The sequence below is a fragment of the Triticum dicoccoides genome, chromosome 1B (assembly GCF_002162155.2).
Source record: "Triticum dicoccoides isolate Atlit2015 ecotype Zavitan chromosome 1B, WEW_v2.0, whole genome shotgun sequence".
Lineage (NCBI taxonomy): Eukaryota > Viridiplantae > Streptophyta > Magnoliopsida > Poales > Poaceae > Triticum > Triticum dicoccoides.
Genome location: NC_041381.1, coordinates 250,339,633 through 250,352,336, shown reverse-complemented (window position 1 = coordinate 250,352,336; position 12,704 = coordinate 250,339,633).

Below are 12,704 nucleotides of genomic sequence, written 5' to 3'. Positions count from 1 at the left end.
GCCTAAGTATAAAATATCCTACCGAGTGGCGAGCAATCCTCTCACTGGGGGCTTAGCTGCAGTCTAGTACTCGCCTAAGTATAAAAAATCCTACCGAGTGGAGAGCAATCCTCTCACTCGGGGGCTTAGCTGCAGTCCAGTACTCGCCTAAGTATAAAACATCCTATCGAGTGGTGAGCGATCCTCTCACTCGGGGGCTTAGCTGCAGTCCAATACTCGCCTAAGTATAAAAAACCAGCCGAATGGTGTAGGTCAATCATGACCCCTCCCCCCGGGGCTGCACCGTCAAGAAGAAGGACGAGATTTGTGCGCACTGCCAAAGGCTCATCCGATAGCTGATGCCAAGGCGAGCTGCTTTTAGGAACGTCAAGACCATTGTTGAATGCCTCGCCGATGACCTGATCAATGCTGCCAAAGGCTCATTCACCGGCTAGTGCCAAGACGAACTGCTTTCAGGAATATCAAGACCATTGCTGAGTGCCTCGCTGATGAGCTGATCTGCTCAAGGCTCGTCCAATAGGTCGACTACGGCATCTTCCTTAGAAGCTGCATCGAGAATACAAAAACCAATCCGAGGGAAGAACAAGTTCCGCTCAAAGACAAACACCACATATTCAAAGATAAACCAAGTTCAGATAAATCCAAAGGTTTCTAACCATGGATTAAAAGTACTCGGGCGTCGGGCCCGAAGGAGTTTCAACGATTACAAAATCACTCGGCATTTCGAGGCAAATGAGGGTGAAGCATAATTTTTTTTTCAACCACTCGGCGGGAGAAGGGTTGGCTGGATTGCAGAAGCTATCGAGGTCAATGTTGTCAGCGATACGAGTGGCTGCCTCAAGGAAGGTGTCCATGAAGGACTGGAAGGTGTGCTTCTTAGTATTCACAACCTTGAGGGCTGCCAACTTGTATTCTCTGGCCTCCTTGCAGTGCACTCGAACCAATGACGGGGCGACATCAGCGCCACAGCGAGCAGACAACTTCTTCCACTCCTGCACTCGACCAGGAATCTGATTGAGTCGAGTCATCAGCGACTCGAGGTCTTGAGAAAGTTCCGCCTGAGGCCAGAGTTCAGCGTCCACCCGGGTCATCGCCGCCTTCAATCGAGCCAGATAGGCAACGGCGCCGTCCAAGCATGATTCCAACCGCAGCAAGTTCATCACAACGTCATCTTTCACAGGGCAATTGATGGGGTCGAGACCTGTCTCGACCCGCCCAGTTTTAGCTTCAAAATCCTGACAAAGTTCTGCTCCATCATGAAAAATAGTGAGTCGACAAATTACAACATACTTCAATCGACGACAATTAACCAGGCGAGCGGTTGTACCTTCAAGCTTCAGAACTAGTTTCGTGGCAAGTTGTCCCAGATGGGACTCTAGCTCGCCTGTCTTGGCTCTGAGGCCTCCAACTTCATTGGTCAAGTTCTCCTTGTCCTTCTTCAGCTGCTTGACTTCCCGATTGGCTTCCGAGATGGCAGTCTTCAGCTTCGCGTTCTCCTCTTCCAACTTGCCGACTGAAGCCAGCTTCTTGTCCGCAAGCGTTGTCTTCTCACGTGCTTCCTTCTGAGCAGCAGCAAGGTCCTGGTCCTTCTTCTCCAAAGCTTCCTTCATTCTCTCTAAAGAAACAACACTCTTCAGACGAGCCTGAAGTTGATGGTTTTCACTATGCACATCTGCTTGTGTGAAGTCATTCGGTTCAAAGAGACTGAAAGAGAAAACATTGAAAGACGCGAGCTACTAGGTGGTCAGGAGTCGATTGGTTACCTCCCATGATAGCCGTTTCTTCTTGAGCAGTCTTGAGGTTCTTCTTCGCGAGTTCAAGATCAAGTTCAACGCTGATGTGCTTCTTCTTCAACTAGGAAAGCCGAGCTCCAAGATCACAAGACCTCTGTAGTCAACAAGAGAGAGATATCAGTCGATAGAAATAAAAGACGATGATAGCGAAAAGTTACTCTAAGACTACTGCTGAATCAGATATTCAACAGTAGTCTCGGTGACTACACCCAGTGGGTGCACTTAGCGTGCCCCCACTGGTTTAGATCAACACTCAGCATGGTCTGCCCGGCGTGAGTCAAAAAAAGAGAGAGAGAAGATTTTAAGACCTCAACCGACTGCCAGCAGTTGACCGTGGTCTCGGGGACTACACCCAGTGGATGCACTCGGCGTGCCCCCACTGATCCGGATAGATTACTAAGACTCAGCATGAGTCGAGTGAAGTGGAAGATTTCCTAAACTCTAAACACAGGCACATCCCAGTGGGTGATCGGATATAAAACAGCATTCAAAAGTTCAGTCGGAGATCGCTGACCTTAACATTGGTCTGCAGGGCGGTGCTGGCGTTATAAGCCACCTGACTGGCCTCGTGCATCACCTTCACCTGCTCGATGACAAGGTTCACTTGGCGAAGAGCCTCCATGGCAGCACTTGGCGAATCGTCTGGGGTCTGATATGCAGTAAAGAGTGATGGCTCCAAGGCGGCCGAAGCAGCTACTGGGTCAAACGAGGAGTTGCACTGGAGCGGCGGTAACCGGAGCAGTCGAACCCGACGGACGATCAGTCATCAACGGGCTAGCAAATGTGACGTTGGCCCGAACTGGATCTCCGGAATGCTCGACCACTACCTCAAGTGTCGGCGTCGACTGAGGGACTTGAACTTCAAGCTTTCTCCTGCTCGAGCCCCTACCTCTCCTCCTCCTCTCCTGTAGAGGCACTTCTTCTTCATCATCATCAGGAAGCACGATGACTTCTCGTGGAACTGCAGAGAGAGAGAAACATTGGAAATACAGCTGACTGACAACCCACTCGACTAAATGAAGCCTGGTCGAATGGACTTACCAACTCGGGAAGTGGCTGCATCATCAGTCTCCTCGTCTCCTGGAGCTTTGTCGATATCCATGTCAGTTGCGGCAGAGGTTGGGCTGGAAAGATACATGATCCGTTTGGTCAGAACAAAAACTTTAGTCGGCTTAGATAAATGAAAGCAAGATACTCACCCCGAAGCAACAGGGACGTCCATCTTGATCCGTGGCAAAGTCTTCCAAGTCTTTGGAGGAGCAACCTTGGGCTGCTTGGCGACCTTCTCTGTCGGCTCCGGAGTCGACGTCCGAGTGCGCTTTTGCGTGTGGGTACTTGGAGCCACGTTCTTTTTGTGCCCGCCTGCCGGGTCATGGTATTGCTTGGATCGGCGTTCGGAGTGCAGCGGCGAGTCGAATTCTTCCTTGTCGTCCGACTCCTTGCTCTCCTCCTCCTCGTCTTCGTCCGAAGATTCCCATTCACCGCTCTCCTCCGCGCTGGCCTCTCCCTCCTGGTCCTGCTCCAGAGCTTGTTCACCGTTGGGCATCGAATACATTTCAGTGAAAACCTACATGACAAAAAGTCGAGTGAAAGTTAGTCGAGATCAAGTACAGTCGGAATATGTATGCAAAGACAGTCGGAATAAAGAGCATACCTTGTCGGGTTGATTGTCGTCACTGAAGGGGATGACTCACCTGGCTCCTCTAGGGTTGTCCTGGTTGCTTGTGATGCTCTTCAACCACATGGATATGGTCTTGGGTGGCACTTCCTCTGGATGAACCCGAGCGGTGTTGTCGGACCCGGAGTACAGCCACATGGGATGGTCACGGGGCTAAAGAGGCTGGATGCGTCGACTGAGGAATACTTCTAGAAGGTCCAGGCCAGTGACACCCTCGTTAATTAGTTGGACCACTGTATCAACCAACATCTTCGTCTCCACGTTCTCAGCAGTAGTCACTTTCAGTGGAGAAGGAGTCTGGACACGGTCGAAAGTGAAGTGGGGACGGCCGGTCAACTGACCTGGAGTTGGGACGTCCTGGCGGTAGAACCAGGTCGACTGCCAACCTCTAACCGATTCAGGGAGAGTCGTAGCAGGGAAAGAACTCCAATGCCTCTTTTGGATACCCAACCCCCCACACATCTGGATGACATGGGTCTTCGAGTCACTTGTTTTCGCTTTCTTCACCAACTGGGAACGGATGGTGAAGATATGTTTGAAAAGGCCCCAGTGCGGTCGACACCCCAAAAAGTTTTCACACATCAACACGAACGCGGCAAGGTATGTGATGGTATTGGGAGAAAATGGTGGAGTTGGGCACCGAAGAAGTTCAGAAAGCCCCGGAAGAAGGGGTGCGGAGGGAGCAAAAAAAACCGGTCGACGTGGGTGGCGAGCAGTACACACTCACCCAGTCAAGGCTGCGGCTCCGTCTCCCCCTCAGGCAGCCTTGCTGCACCCTTGGTGATCAGCCCGGGCTCTGCCAGCTCATCCAGATCTTCTTGCCGGAGCGAAGACTGGATCCAATCGCCATGGATCCAGCCTGGCAGCAGCCCCGCGCGCGATGACGACCCGTGGTTCTGCTTCTTGCCTTTCGCCGCCCACGTCGCCTTCTTCGCACGCTCCAGCGCCGCCGTCTTGTCCTTCACCATGGCGGCAGAGAGGCAGCATCGAGAGTAGAAGAACTGGATGCGGTGGAGAAGCAGAAGAAGAAGAAGAAGAAAGAGAAACGGGCGTGCACAATGCAGACGCTTCGGCCCCGTCGCCTTATAAAGGGCTGCTTCCGAGTGGCTGACGCGTGGGACCAGGCGATCCTGTCAAATCCCGCAACAGTCACGCGCAACGTATGTGGCGAAAAAGGCGGCACGGAAATCGAGGCACTACTATTTATCCGCTTCGCTTACTTCGGCGCGCCCCGTCCTGCGCGCTTCCCTGAAATTTCGTATCCCGTGAAATCCGAGATACACTGCAATCAATAGCGCCAAAGATTCTGCACTCCAAGACAGCGCTCGACGGATGATGCTATAAGTTCAGTCGGCAACTTTCTAAATGGATCAAGGCGACTGAATCGATGCTGAAGTACCAACGAGAGTCTTCCATCTTGCGAAAAACACTCGCGAGGTGCAAAGCTCAGAACAAGTTCAACTTCAACCTACTTTCCACTCAAACCTTAATCCATTCGGGGGCAACTGATGAGGATATAGACCTGGGGTAGGGTCATAGGCCTGACCTATACGTCCTACCCAAGGTCACTACCCTAGAAGATAAGAAGTCCAAGAGGCAATGAAGAACCCCCAGTCAAAGGTGTCGAGTGCAATCCACTCGACCAATCATATCACTCGGATACCCCTCCTACTTGTTGTCACTCGACCATACAAGGAATCCCTCGACCTACCGAAGATCAGAAGTCACTCAACGGTCAGGCGTTCACTCTGTAGTCTTTAAGGTCATTAATAGCACTGAAGACTAGCGTTATCAGTAATGCCCCTACTTTATGTACATTAAGCCCCTTGTAATGGAGGACGGCTGGGGTCTTGGGGCACTCTATATAAGCCACCCCCCTCCTCTGGGACAAGGGTTCGTACCCCCTGTAACATCACACACATATAATCCAGTCGACCACCTCGGGGCACCGAGACGTAGGGCTATTACTTCCTCCACGAAGGGCCTGAACTCATAAATCATGTGTGTACACCTTCACCATAGCTAGGATCTTGCCTCTCCATACCTCCCCCCTTTCTACTGTCAGCCTTAGAACCACGACAGTGACACTGGGCCTCCTACGGGCAGTAGAAACAGTGGGCCTTCTACGGGCCGTAGAAACAATGGGCCTTCTACGGGCCGTAGAAACAATGGGCCTTCTATGGGCCGTAGAAACAATGGGCCTTCTACGGGTCGTATCATCAATGGGCCTTATACGGGCTGTATGATCGATTGGCCAAACATGGGCCAAACAGACCGCATTATGGTCGTAAACGGGCTTGAGTTGGAATCGTCCGTTCATGGGCAGACCATAACGGGCCATCGTTAATAGGCCATATTTGATTATGCTATGAAAACGGCCCAACATATTAAAGGACCACAAACGGGCCGACTGTAACCACGGGCTGAATTTGGCCCACAAGTAGAAAATGACAGTAACGGGCCGTAAGTAAACGAATGCTGGAAATGAACCCAAGAATAAATGGGCTCTGAGAAGGCCGAAAGATAACATTGGCTGGAAATGGCCCAACGGAATAATGGGCCGTTAATGGGTATAAAGTGATACACTATTCATTACGGGCCAGTTTCACCACGGGCCGTTAATGGGTGTAAAGTGATACACTGTTCATTACGGGCCAGTTTCACCACGGGCCGTTAACGGCCAAGAGTTACAAAGGGCCTCATATGGGTCGAAAGACGTCATGGGCCATACATGGGCCAGAAGTGAAAACGGGCTGGAATCATATTGGATGGCCCAGATGACGCTACTGGACCTAATTTGGATAGGGCATAACGGGCCTTGGGTTAGCGGGCTGTAAATGGGCTATATGCGAACAGGCCATTAACAGGCTTTCCATGGGCCGGGCCGCCACCTTTTGACCAAGTTAAACGGGCTGGCCTTTTCACAGGAATGGGCCTCTGTTGGGCCATGCCACGTGTCGACGTATCATAGGCGCCTTCTGTCCAATGAGTGGATGACATATGTCCCAACGATGAGCCGACACGTGTTTCCTCCAACCAATGATGATTTTACACATGGAAAATCCCCATTGGTCGGGGCTGTTAACGTGTTATCGGATCCAAAACCCGACCCGATAGCTTAACGGTGTTCTGTTACGGTGGATGCCACGTGTCGGTCACCCTTGACGAAAGAACTTCTGTGACGCGCGATTTATCGTCATGGAAGTGGACACTTCCGTGATGATAATTTTGGTAATGTCATGGAACACTTCTACGACAGCACAGGTATGCCTATCTTGATTCTGTCATAAAATCATCATGGATGTACATGCATGACAAAAAATGCGACCTACTGTGACAAACACGTATCATCACAGAAGTGTATTTTTTTGTAGTGGAAACGGCGATTGGTCATGTGAGGTCCGGCTTACAAGGTTTGAATGAAGGTTTAACTCAGTGGCTGCGCGGCCCAAGAAAGCACTTGAGTTTGAGGCTTGGCAGCCTATGAAAGCCTTGTTTTTCTGATTTATCTTTGATTTGAATATTTTGGAGTTTTGTCTCTTATGACATGTCAATACATGATTGAAAAACCAATGAGGGCCATGTTGCCTTGTGGTTCATGTATATCTTTATCCGGAGTGTTATTAACCTGGCCTGGTTCTAGACTTTAAGTCGCTAGGATATAATTATTATATGCTTAGAGCGTTGTGCTCAAAGTTTTGGGATATTGCCCCTTGCTGCATGCGGTGTTGTAAGCCGGCAGTATGAATACATTGAACAGGGCGTTGTGCTTCTATCTTTGAGATATTAACTTTACTACACGACGTACGATAAGTCAGCAGTATGAACAAATATCACAGGTATGATATTTATTTCATTATATGAGGTTTTGACAAACCGGCCCTGATTATGGACTATTTAGTCCTCAATGGTTTTTATATGGGGTATCGTGACCCGCCCTGGGGTAAACCGCCAGGGCACTTGTTATCTGTTTATATGCAGGGAAAAATGATAAACCTGACCTGCATAATGGATGATATTATAAAGCATAAGTGGCAGATCTTCCCATGATGGATCAGCAATGTTATGCAAACAAAATGTGCACGATGGCACGGCAGATCAGTATTTAACTAGCCTATTACATGGCTCCGTGAGCCCAAATGGAGTGTTTTTTTCAAGTAGTTCCTGATGGTGCAAGTAAAGAATCGTCCAGCGGCTCAGTTCTACTGGTCTTGGCGGCTTGAAGCTTCTAGGTCATCCCGCGCCGGTTCGTCTTCTCCCTCCACTGTCTGGAAGTCAGGAGATGACCAATTGATACCAGTCAAGGCTTGAAATTCAGCGTTATCATCAATAAGCTCAGACAGATCAATTTCTGAGGCAAAAGTATGCTTACGGATTGGAGGGATAAGATCTGCAATCTTGTAAGCCGGCGTGGGCATTTTCTAGTTATTTGCGGTATAAGCCGCTTGATACTTAGACAGATCTATTTCTTCAGCAAGCAGGCTCGCTAAAGGACACATCTCTTTCACACAGGCAGCAAAATCCTTCTTATCGAAAGGAGACCGTCATCTGTTCAACTGGGGCAGCCAGTGGTTAGCTCAGCCGGGTCTAATTCTAATTGCCATGCCTTCACTCGGCATAAATCCGTAATGGCACCGGCTCTAGCAGCCGACCACTTGTTTTCTTCAATTCTGGCTGGGAAGACAGAAAGGCTGCTTAACACATTGCTGAGAAGAGATGGTGTTTGTTTACTTGGGGAGATGGCGGCTATTGTGCGTTGAGATCCGGTGTATAGTCGTTCTACTAGTGTATAAACCGTGGTCGGTGTCAAAACCGGCGGATCTCGGGTAGGGGGTCCGAGCTGTGCGTCTAAGGCTAATGGTAACAGGAGGCGGGGGACATAATGTTTACCCAGGTTCGGGCCCTCTCTATGGAGGTAATACCCTACTTCCTGCTTGACTAATCTTGATGAATATGAGTATTACAAGAGTTGATCTACCACGAGATCGTAATGGCTAAACCCTAGAAGTCTAGCCTATGATTATGATTGTCCTTTTTTCTATGGACTAAACCCTCCGGTTTATATAGACACCGGATGGGGCTAGGGTTACACAATGTCGGTTACAAAGAAAGGAATCTACATATCTGAATCACCAAGCTTGTCATCCACGCAAAGGAGAATCCCATCCGGACACGGGAAGAAGTTTTCTATCTTGTATCTTCATAGCCCTAACAGTTTGGCCCATGTATATAGTCCGGCTGTCCAAGGGCCCCTTAATCTAGGACTCCCTCAGTAGCCCCTGAACCAGGCTTCAATGACGATGATATGAGTCCGGCGTGCAGATTGTCTTCGGCATTGCAAGGCGGGTTCCTTCTCCGAATACTTCAAAGTAGATTTCAAACACAAGAATCGTGTCCGGCTCTGCAAAACAAATTCCGCACACCAGCATAGAGAGTATAATATTCCACGAGTCCGATCTGCTGATAACTTTTGACAACATGACATTACGTCACCGCCTGGTTATTATTCAAACTATTTTTTAGCCTGCCGCTCCGTATTTTGAGGTGTGGTTTTATTGGCATGTCTTGTCAAAGCAGAGATCGTGTCCCCTTATTGTGGGATCTTCATCAACATGGGCGTGGGTAACCCAACCGTTCTGTTGGCATGATTCCTTGGGAATAGGCATGTTTTAAGGCCACGGTGGGGACGTTTGATATTCGTCGCCTTTATAAAGGGGCTAAGACCTGTCCTTTTCCTTCCACACCAATCCTTCCCTCTACCTCCCACCTCAAGTTCCAACACCCAAGGGTCAATCTAGTCGCTTCAAGCTTCCAGCCATGTCCGGACCCAGCCTTCAAGGCCGGTGGATGGCCTCTTTTGTCACAGTGGAGGATATCTCGAAGCTCAGGGAGGCAAGATACTTGACTGCGGAAATCCTTCACAGGCTTCCTGCTCAAGGGCAGGTTATTCCTACTCCCAGATCCAATGAGTGGGTCGTGTTTATCTCTCACTTCCTTCGAGGGCTCATGTTTTATTACAGGCTAGATTTTCACGATCTAGCTCCGGACTCCTTCCTTCACATCTCGGCATTTATCATCACATGTGAGGCCTTCCTCCGTATTTCCCCACACTTCGGCTTATGGCTTAAGACCTTTAACATAAAGCCGAAGGCAATCGACGGGAAACAAGCGGAGTGCGGAGGTGCTTCAATAAGCAAACTTACCAACTCTCCTTGGCCAAAGGGATCCTTCGCAGAATCTCCTGACCTATGGCAACGGGAGTGGTTTTACATTACTGAACCCCGTGGTAAAAAGTGGGCAGCTACACCTGCATTTCGATCTGGCCCTCTTTTACAACTTGCATCATGGATTAACAAGAGGCTGGACTAGGGATCTATTGATGACCTGTAGAAGTTGCAAAGTCGCATTAGGAGCCTTATTGAAAAGGACACCGGTCTTACCAATGTAATCCAAGTAATGCTAGTCCGAAGGATCCTACCGTGCCAGCGGCGTCCTTTCCGTATGTGGGAGTTCGATCCAGAAGGTCCACGGACCCTTCAGCACTTCTCCGGCACAATGCTCAGAGGGATGTGGAAATTATTTTTCGGCGCACGAAAACAGTGGTCGGATACTACAAACGACATCGGTCTTGACTGCAATCATCCAGATACCCCGGTAAGCACTTAACTCCTGAACACAGTTTAGTCAAATTCCTCATAACAATGTACTGACAAAACTCTACTCGGCCAAGGCTGGATAAAGAAGGCGGAGAGAATTAGGTGTTCGGCCCCACTTCCCGAAGACTCTGCCGATCCGGTGTTAACGAGGATGCTGGCTTCGGCACCATATCAAGTGCCGGTGGGGAAAGATAAGGAGGAGAGCGAAGAGGCCCAAGGTGGACTACATTCTGGAGGCACACCAGACGACTTTTCCAGGGAGATTGGAACTTCCCCTTCCCAAGGTGGAAGGGAAGGGCAAGCTAACATCCCTTCTCCTCAAGGGAAGAAGAGGACCGCTTCCGAAGACTTGAAGAGAGAAGCTTCTAAGCGGGGGAAGATATCCCAATCAGGGGGTGACATTGACATGCAGTCACTTCGTAAAGATAGGCCCTTAGCCGAATCGTAAGTGAACCAGGGTGTTTTAAACATATCCCGTTCTTTCTTGGCTGTAAGGGTAACATTTAAAATATATGTTTGCAGTTCGGTACGCAACCCTTATCAACAGTCCTCCTCTTTGGGGGATCTTCTTCCGGAGATGATGGAGAGCGAGACGCCTCCACAGATCTCCCTTCTTGATAAGGCAGACGACGCCAAGGTGTTGTCCCAAAGGATCTTTCCCGATAAACGAGTGGCGCGAGGGGCAGTGAAGACCGGGCCCGAAGGTAACACTTCGGCCGCCCAGGGTCCAGGGTGTGCGGCCCCTATGGGTACCAACAAAAAAATCCCGGACTATCCAATGTCCGAGAGACGGCATGACCTATTCCGGATCCGGAGGCGCCGGATGCATTGATGGACACATTACGACGTGCATCCGTCTCAGAGGAACATTATACCTTGATGGGTATGGTGGCTAAGAAGGTTCGATCCGCGAAAAGCGGATTGAATGAAGCCTTTACGAGCCTGCTAAGAGGCTTCGAGGTACGTAATGTAATGTTTTTAATTGTGTTATAAATGCAAAATGCGCTTGTGTATAGATAGTAGCCCCTGAGACTCTGGTTGACATCCAAAGGGAGGCGATCAGAGGATCAAAAACTTATGCCCAGGAAATGATTTGACTAATTAAAACATAGGTTGTTACATCTGTGACAACTACCCAGGCTACAGAGGTAGCACATCTGAAGCAGAAAGTTGATGTAGCGGATGATCACATCACGCTTATTAATAGGCGGCTCGACGAGGCGCAAGGTATGTCTTTGGGGCACTCAGTACATGCTAGTATTATGAAATGAGTGTGACACTCAAAATTTGTATATGCATCACTGCAGATAGTGCCGCTGCTGTTGAGACCCTTCGGGCTGAACTTGCCCTAGGCCAAGGAGCAAGCCAGGATAAGTAATGCGGCTGCCGAAACGGTGGCTGCTGAACTGAAGGCCGAACAGGCTGCCCGGCGCCAGTGCGAGGAGAAAATATCCACTATGGCACTGGAGCTGAAGGATGCCGATGTCCAATGTGAATTGCTCGAAAAAGATAACCAAGACAAAGCGGCTAATCTTTGACAAGGCCTTACAAGAGGCGAGAGAAGCACGATCTGAGTCTAGAGCAGCTCGGGAGGAGATCCGACAAGCTGGGGAGATCGCGGCTGGTATGCCCTTTTTATTGCAAACTAAGTTTGGCGATCCAAAGTATGCCCCGCTTAATCAATTGTGGAGTTCTCCAGACGCCTTTTTGGACCTGCTGAAGAGTGTTGCCGATGCGAATCAATTTTTCCATGCGCAAGAAGGACATGCGACAGAAAATCTATTCTGGTCGCAATTTAACACGCCAAAGCGTCCACTGTTGAATGAACAGATGGCCCAGTGGGCCGAGCTCCACAAGATGTCCGGAACTGCCATGAAGGACGTCATAGTCCGGCTGTGGCCGACTGAGCCAATTCCGAATGGTTATTTCGGTTTGGTGCGGCAACTTGTTGATGCGGTGCCGCATATCGACATTGTTAAACGGTCAACATGCATAGAAGGTGCACGGATGGCCCTTGCCCGTGTCAAGACGTATTGGGTGAAGATGAAGGCCACCGATATTGCAGCACAGAGTCCACCCGAAGGCAAGGACCCTAACATGCTAGAACATTACTTTGAAGATGTCCTAGAAGGTGCCCTCTTGATAGAGGGTCAGTGCTCAAAAGATATAATGTTCAAGTGAAGTGTACTGAAATTGTAAAAACAATGTTATGATATGTTTTAAGGCTATGTTTTTATACTTTTGCCCAAAAAAGTATTGGTGCCTTTGCCAGTCGTCGACTTCAGCCCCCTCGCGTATAACACGGGGGTGTTTGAAAAGCACTTGATCACACTTGACCCAACGTCTTGGTCCGTTAAGGAGGTGTTAGTGCGGTGAACCAGGCAATCAGACTATAGGGCTTTAACACTTTCACTTAGCCATAGAAGTTTGACGGTGGGTCTACGATATAGCCCCTGGTATGTTCGCAGTTATCTGAATATGGTGCGTTTACATACGTGACCAAAAAAATGGTCCTTCGTTAATGCGGAAGGAATCCTGAAGATTCCGCTTAGTCATCGAGTGGTTGACCAGCTCTCA